Below are 7,387 nucleotides of genomic sequence, written 5' to 3' on the forward strand. Positions count from 1 at the left end.
AGGCTGGATGGCCATCTGTCAGGGGTGATTTGAATGCAATATTCCTGCTTCTTGGCAGGGGGTTGGACTGGATGGCCCATGAGGTCTCTTCCAACTCTATGATTCTATGATTCTATGATTCTATGATATAGGGTAGATGGCAAAATGAGGGCACCAACTCCTTATCATAAGAATTCACCCCTCATAAATGAATGAATAACAAAGTCGCTAAAGCGTGCTTGGGTACAATAAAAATGATCTAAATATGAGTTCAAGGTAAGCCATTTAACGCCACAGTGATCCAAATATATGCCCCAACCAGAGTTGCTGGAGAAGCAGAAGGAGATCAGTTCTATGAGGACCTGCAGCCAGGAAATAATGCCCAACTGCTCATTGAAGGGAAGGATATTAGAGGCGAAGATGAAGTACTTTGGCCACATCATGAAAAGACAGGAAAGTTTGGAGAAGATAATGATGCTGGGGAAAGGGAAGGAAAAAAGAAGAGGGGCAACCAAGGGCAAGATGGATAGATGGTATCCTTGAAGTGACTAGCTTGACCTTGAAGGAGCTGGGGGTGGCCAACAAATTTTCTTTGCTTTTGTTGTGTGGCTTCAAGTCTTCTCTGACTTATGGCTGCCCTAAAGCAAAAATATCTCAGAGTTTCCTTGGCAGAACGTGACCAGAAGAGTGTTGGACTTGGACACTAGGATTTTGTGAATCCTTGCTTGGCCATGGAAACACGTGGAATGACCTTAGGCAGATCACACCCTCTCATCCTCAGAGTGCAGCTATAAGGAAGGGGACATTAGGGACATTTTCCCCAACATAAGAGCTCTGCTCCTTCTGCTCCTTCAAATAAAATGTCCTTCCATCCTCAAAATTCTAGCATTGTAGAAAATGAGGCACAGGCAACATTTCATGGATTTCTATTTGCTATGTTCTCATCCAGCTTAATGGCTTCACTGATGCTAGAATAGAGTCACTGAAACCACTTTGCCTGCCCACTTCCCTTTGAATGCTTCAATTCTATTTTTGGATGCACAGCTGAAGTTTTAAGTTACTACAATGCTACAAATTTGGAGATTGAAGGTACACTTCATGGCAGGATTTTTCCCTGTGCCTTGGAGACAGAATGCTGGCCTTGGTCTGATCTAGCAGGTCTGCTCTGGCTTTCTTAAGCTGGGATTGTTTAACATGGCAGGGAGGGAAAACAAAGCAGAGTGTGAAATAGGCCTCCTTCTTTTACCCCCTTGTATTCAACACACACACAAAGCAGATGAGCCCCGTTCAAGGGCGGATCCATTTCAGAGTGAAGGTGGGAAGTAGCAGAAATCTCCATGGGTGAAATAGAAAGAAAGTATAAAAAAAACTTTTAAAAGAACAAAGAAAGTGCTGTGTTCTCAGAAAAAAAGTAGAAGGGTTGTAGCAACAGGGAATTCCCCCTTTCTTCATGCAAAAACCTCCAGCCATGCAATACCCTTGCTTAGAGCAAGATAGAAATGGGCCTGTGAACTCAAAACAGTTTTGATCTGTGCTCAGAATGGCAAATTTCAGAACTTAGAAGAAGAAGAAGAAAACTTAAACTGCGATTTGAAAAAAAACAACAACATCTAGGCCTAAATTCTACTGTTAGTCCCAACTAGATTAGAATCATTTGATCAATTGGATTTGCCTACATTCAGCCATTGTGATTGAATGGGTCAAATCTAGCTGGGACTCACTAACAAAATCCCAGTCCTAAGAACATGACTATACATTTCCAAACTGGCCCCATGCTAGTTCTGTAGAAATACAGCATAGTGATTTTGGCCTATGGTCCAAAATGGTCCAGTCCATGGACATGATTTGCTTGTGTGAACCTGGCCTTTAGATAACCACAAATATTATGCAAAAGAGCGGCAGAAATTTGGGGCCTTGTCTTTACCTTCCATTTAGTTCATCCTACAGAGAAGAACGGTGCATATTTCTCTGTAAGTATGTTAAAGCTGTGTTGTAAAGACTTTCATGGCTGGAATCACTGGGTTGCTGTGACTTTTCCAAGCTGTATGACCATGTTCCAGAAACATTTTCTCCTGACATTTCACCAACATCTATGGCAAGTATCCTCAGAGGTTGTGAGGTTTGGAAACTAGGCAAGTGGGGTGTAAATATCTGTGGAATGTCCAGGGTGGGAGAAAGAACTCGTTTGCTTAAGGCAAGTGTGAATGTTACAATTGGCCTCCTTGAGTAGTGTTAAATAGCCTTGCAGCTTCAAAGTCTGGCTGCTTCCTGCCTGGGGAAAAACCTTTGTTGGAACGTGTTAGCTGGCCCTGATTGTTGTCTGGAATTCGCTTGTTTTCTGAGTGTTGTTCTTTATTTACTGTCCTTATTTTAGAGTTTTTAAATACTGGTAGCCAGATTTTGTTCATTTTCATTGTTTCCTTCATACTGTTAAAATTGTTCACATGCTTGTGGATTTCAGCAGCTTCCCTGTGTAGTCTGACATGTTGGTTGTTAGAGTGGTCCAGCATTTCTGTGGACCAATGCCAAAGCTCATTGTAAGTTTTAGAGCCAGCTCTACTATTAAGTAAATTGAGCCAGCTTCCTCAAGACACAGAGAAGAATGACAGGGGAATGAAAGGCAGAGCTATCTTTGCCACACAGCCTATCCTTTTAATACTTCTCTAAACTATCCTCGTGCTATGGCATATAGAAAAGGTCACAACAAGCCTTGGAGCAAGATTCTCCTGCCTGTCTGGACAGCTTTTAGAGGTGGGAGATTACCATGTTATCTTTCTCATTGGGAAGCAAAATGCCTTGGGCCTGTCTTTTGTGCGGTCATAAAGTCATGTCTTGGGACATGTTCAGAGCCTAATTCATCACTGAATAAGATTGTCCCAGTCCAGGAGCTGGGTTTTAGATAGCGTTGAGAGTCCACACTTCAGAAGTTTAGTTACTGGGGGTGCGCAAAAGGAGGGCATTACTCCTCAAATAAGAATTCTGCTCCCCACAAATTAATTTTCTCTCAGTCTCTGAATTTATAGAATTGCAAACAATGGAAATATTGAAAATCATTCACATCAGGAACTCTTAGATTTGTTGTGTACTTTTGCTACCCCTTTGCTTGGAGTACCTATATGCTTTGGGTATCAATATTTCTATATGCTCATCTGTAGTTTTCAGTTACTGCAATGCTAGACATTTGGTAACTGAAGAAAAATGTCTTTAGGAAGACAGAGTTCTTATTGTCCTCACTTTGCCCCCAGTATCTACACCCCTATAGTAACTCCTATTCTAAGGTGATCTGACTGACATTAATGGGGCTGACACAGGCATGGGCAAACTTTGACCCTTCAGGTGTTTTGGACTTCAACTCCCACAATTCCTAACAATCTTAGGCCCCTTCCTCCCCCCCCCCCCCCAGCCACTTAAGCAGCTGAGGGGGGAAAGAAAGTGCCTGGGGCTGTTAGGAATTGTGGGAGTTGAAGTCCAAAACACCTGGAGGGACAAAGTTTGATCGTGCCTGGACTAAGAGTCAATCTCCCTATGCTTGTGTCCTCCTCACTCCTACAAATTGTCCCATTTGTCACCTCCAAGTGACAGAAAGACCCTAAGGCTGCTTATCAGAAGGAAGTCCCACTGCATTAAATCTAATATCATGAACTTCAAGCCCAGAAAAGTTACCCTTGAATACATTTCTAAGACTTAAGGAACCACAGATATAAAGAAGAGCTCCGCCTTCAAAAGTGAAACCCTTTTTTCTAGAACCCTGTGAAAATGCTAAAGTTGTATGATAGCTGTCCTTGCAATATAATGCTATGCATTTGCATTCCCAAGAAGGTATCATCAGCTTCAGTGAAAAAAAGAAATGGTCTTTCAGACAACTTGGGAGTTATAGTTTGATGAGGCACCAGCACTGTTGGGCAGAGAAGGCAAAAGACTTTGTAAAAACTGCAACTCCTGTGATTCCATAGCACTGAGCCATGGCAGTTAAAGTGGTGGCAAACTGCATCAATTCTGCACTGAACAAGATATTGCTCTCTTGGACAGGAAATGTCACGCTTCCTTAGCTCTCAAAGAATCATAGACTCATAGAACTGGAAGAGACCTGGAAGAGACCATCTAGTCCAGGGGTCCTCAAACTTTTTAAACAGGGGGCCAGGTCACAGTCCCTCAAACTGTTGGCGGGCCGGATTATAGTTAAAAAAAAACATGAATGAATTCCTATGCACACTGCACATACCTTATTTATAGTGCAAAAACATTTAAGAACAATAAAATAATTAAAATTAAGAACAATTTTAACAAATATAAATTTGTTAGTATTTCAATGGAAAGTGTGGGCCTGCTTTTGGCTAATGAGATAGGATTGTTGTTGTTATTGTGTGCTTTCAAGTAGTTTCATGCTTAGGTTGACCCTGAGTGAGGGCCGGGTAAATGACCTTGGAGGGCCGCATCCGCCCCCCCCCCCCCCCCGGGCATTAGTTTGAGGACCCCTGATCTAGTCCAACCCCCTGTCAAGAAGCCCAACATGATTGTATTCCAGTTTTTAAAGCAATACCTTTGGAGGAATCAAAAGCACTGGGTGACTTTAGGCTAGATCTACACTGTCCTATAATCTAGTTTCAGAATGCAGATTGACTGCATTGAACTGGATTATAGGGCAGTACAGACTCATAATTCAGTTCAATGCAGTTAATCTGCATTCTGAAACTGGATATTATTATTATTATTATTATTATTATTATTATTATGTTTTTATCGTGCCTTCTCTCTCCATATGGAGACTCAAAGCAGCTCATAATTACAAGTATTATAATACAACTTAAATATATAGTTTATATACTGTCCTTTATATATCTTTATATACTGTCCTGATTTTAATTTTTTTAATACTGGTAGTCAGATTCTGTTCCTTTTCATGGTTTTCTCCTTTCTGTTGAAATGGTCCACATGCAGTGTGGCTCCAGCCTTAGTCTTTGGTGGGAATAAATGCATTGTGGAGGGAGGCAGGGGCTCCAGAACGGCAGATTGCTCCACCCCTGGCTCCTCTGGCTGGCTAGAGAGAGAGATCTTGTGAAGTTTCGTCCCTTTTCTTCCACGTTTGAACCTTGAAAGAGGGGGAAGGGGGGATAGAGGTAAGAGAGCTTGAAAGAGAGGAAGAAGGAGGGGCGGTCCCGGCGGAGGAGGCCTCCCTCCCAAAGGCCAAGGAGGACAAAAGCCCGCAGCCGCCTTTTCTCTCGGGTCCTGCCTGGTTTAACCGACCGTGGCTTGTCAACAACCTGCCAAGTTGACAACGGAAACGCACACGGCCAAGACGGGCTCTCCTCCTGCCAGGGGTTGGAGTCCTCCTCCTCCTCCTCCTCCTCTTTCCCTAAAGGCACCAGCTCCGTCTGATCTTGGAAACTAAGCAGAGTCAGCCCTGGTTAGTACTTAGATGAGAGACCGCCGGAAAATACCAGGAAGAACCCGAGAAAGCCACCTATGAGTATCCCTTGCCTAAGAGAACGCTATGAAATCCACGGAGTCGCCATAAGCCTACAGGCGATTGAAGACACCCAGACAGAGTCAGAAAAGGGTCAGCCATAGCAGAGCACCTGATGAACCAACCTGGATACAGCATATTATTTAAGGACACAGAAATGCTGGACCACGCTAACAGCCACCATGTCAGGCTACACAGAGAAGCCATTGAAATCCACAAGCATGTGGACAATCTCAACAGAAAGGACGGAACCATGAAAATGAACAAAATCTGGCTGCAAGTATTTTAAAACTCCAAAATTAGGATAGGAAATAAAGAACAACACTCAGAAAACAAGAAAATCTGGCTACCGGTATTTAAAAAACTCTAAACAGGGGAATTCCAGACAAGAATCAATCAGGGACAGATAACACTTCCCAACAGCCATGTAGCGGGGGGGGGGGGGGGGGCTTGGGGGCTTCAGCCCCCCTCCCCCGAAATTCTCAGGGTGGTCCGCGAGAAGGCCTTGCTGGTGCATTATTTTAACTTATGTTTATTCATATCATGATCTGATCACCATGCTCAATATATCCCATATGCATGGGGGTATTGGGGTAATGATACAAAAGGTTTGCTAGGGTAGACCCTCTTTCACTCAAACTCAGCCCCCCCCCCGAACCAAACTCACCCCCCCCCCCGAAACAAAATCCTGGCTACGGGCCTGCCTCCCAACTAAGGATTCTCCCAAGCAGCAACCAGCCAGACATTGAAGCTGCAAGGCCATTCGATGCTAATCAAAGTGGCCATTTGCAGCATTCACATGTACCTCAAGCAGACGAGAGTTATTTCTCCCACCCTGGATATTCCACAGATATATAAACCTCACTTGCCTAGCTTCCAACAGACCTCACAACCTCTGAGGATGCCTGTCATAGATGTTGGTGAAACGTCAGGAGAGAATGCTTCTGCAACATGACCATACAGCCCGGAAAACTCACAGCTACCCAGCTATATCTTTGTTGTCCAACCAAACTGCACAGAGCACAGCAGGCAAGCTTTCTCAACGAATTTCAGCATTTGGTCACATTTCTAGGGGTGCAGTCATATTGCACCCCTAGACCTTTAACCAAGAATGAATGCAGCTTGGCACTATTTTAACTGCCCTGGTTCAAGGCTATGGAATCGTGGGAGCTGTATTTTAGTGAGCTATCAGCACTTTTGGGCAGAGAAGGCTCAAGCCCTAGTTAAACTACAACTCCCATGAGTCCATAGCATTGAGCCATTACATTTAATGTGGTGTCAAACTGCTTTGATTCCACAGTGCAGATGCCTTTACGTCACCTCTTCTAGGAGTTCCAGGCGTCCCCAGAGGGCTTTAAATTACAACCAAACTCATTGAATCCATTCTCAGAAGAAGGGGGATTTCAAATCATAAAAAAGGAAGGCAAGGGGCGTCCATTCTGCAAGAGGCGGTGCTGTTGATGTACGGAATTTAAAATAGTGCTGTTCATAACGATCCAGACCTCTAAGGAAATACACATCAGGGCCGTTCTATGTGGGTTGTATTGTAACATGATTTCCGGGAATGGGGGAAGACTCTAAATACTGTGTTTTTGCTCTAAGGGCTTGAAAGACCGCCCATTTGGACACCAGCCTAAAATAGGTGGGACCAAAATCTCTTCATTTGGAGTCGTTGGGGACAAATCCCAAGCAAAGCTAGTTTGCATCTACACCAGGCCTGGGCCAACTTGGGCCCTCCAGGTGTTTTGGACTTCAACTCCCAGAATTCCTAACAGCCTCAGGCCCTTTCCTTTCCCCCCTCAGCCGCTTAAGCGACTGAGGGGGAAAAGGAAGGGACGTGAGGCTGTTAGGAATGATAGGAGTTGAAGTCCAAAACATCTGGAGGGCCCAAGTTAGCCCAGGCCTGATCACGAATGCACTTTGATACCACTTTCACCACCATGA

Source organism: Anolis sagrei, chromosome 2 (assembly GCF_037176765.1).
Source record: "Anolis sagrei isolate rAnoSag1 chromosome 2, rAnoSag1.mat, whole genome shotgun sequence".
In the NCBI taxonomy this organism is placed as follows: Eukaryota; Metazoa; Chordata; class Lepidosauria; order Squamata; family Dactyloidae; genus Anolis; species Anolis sagrei.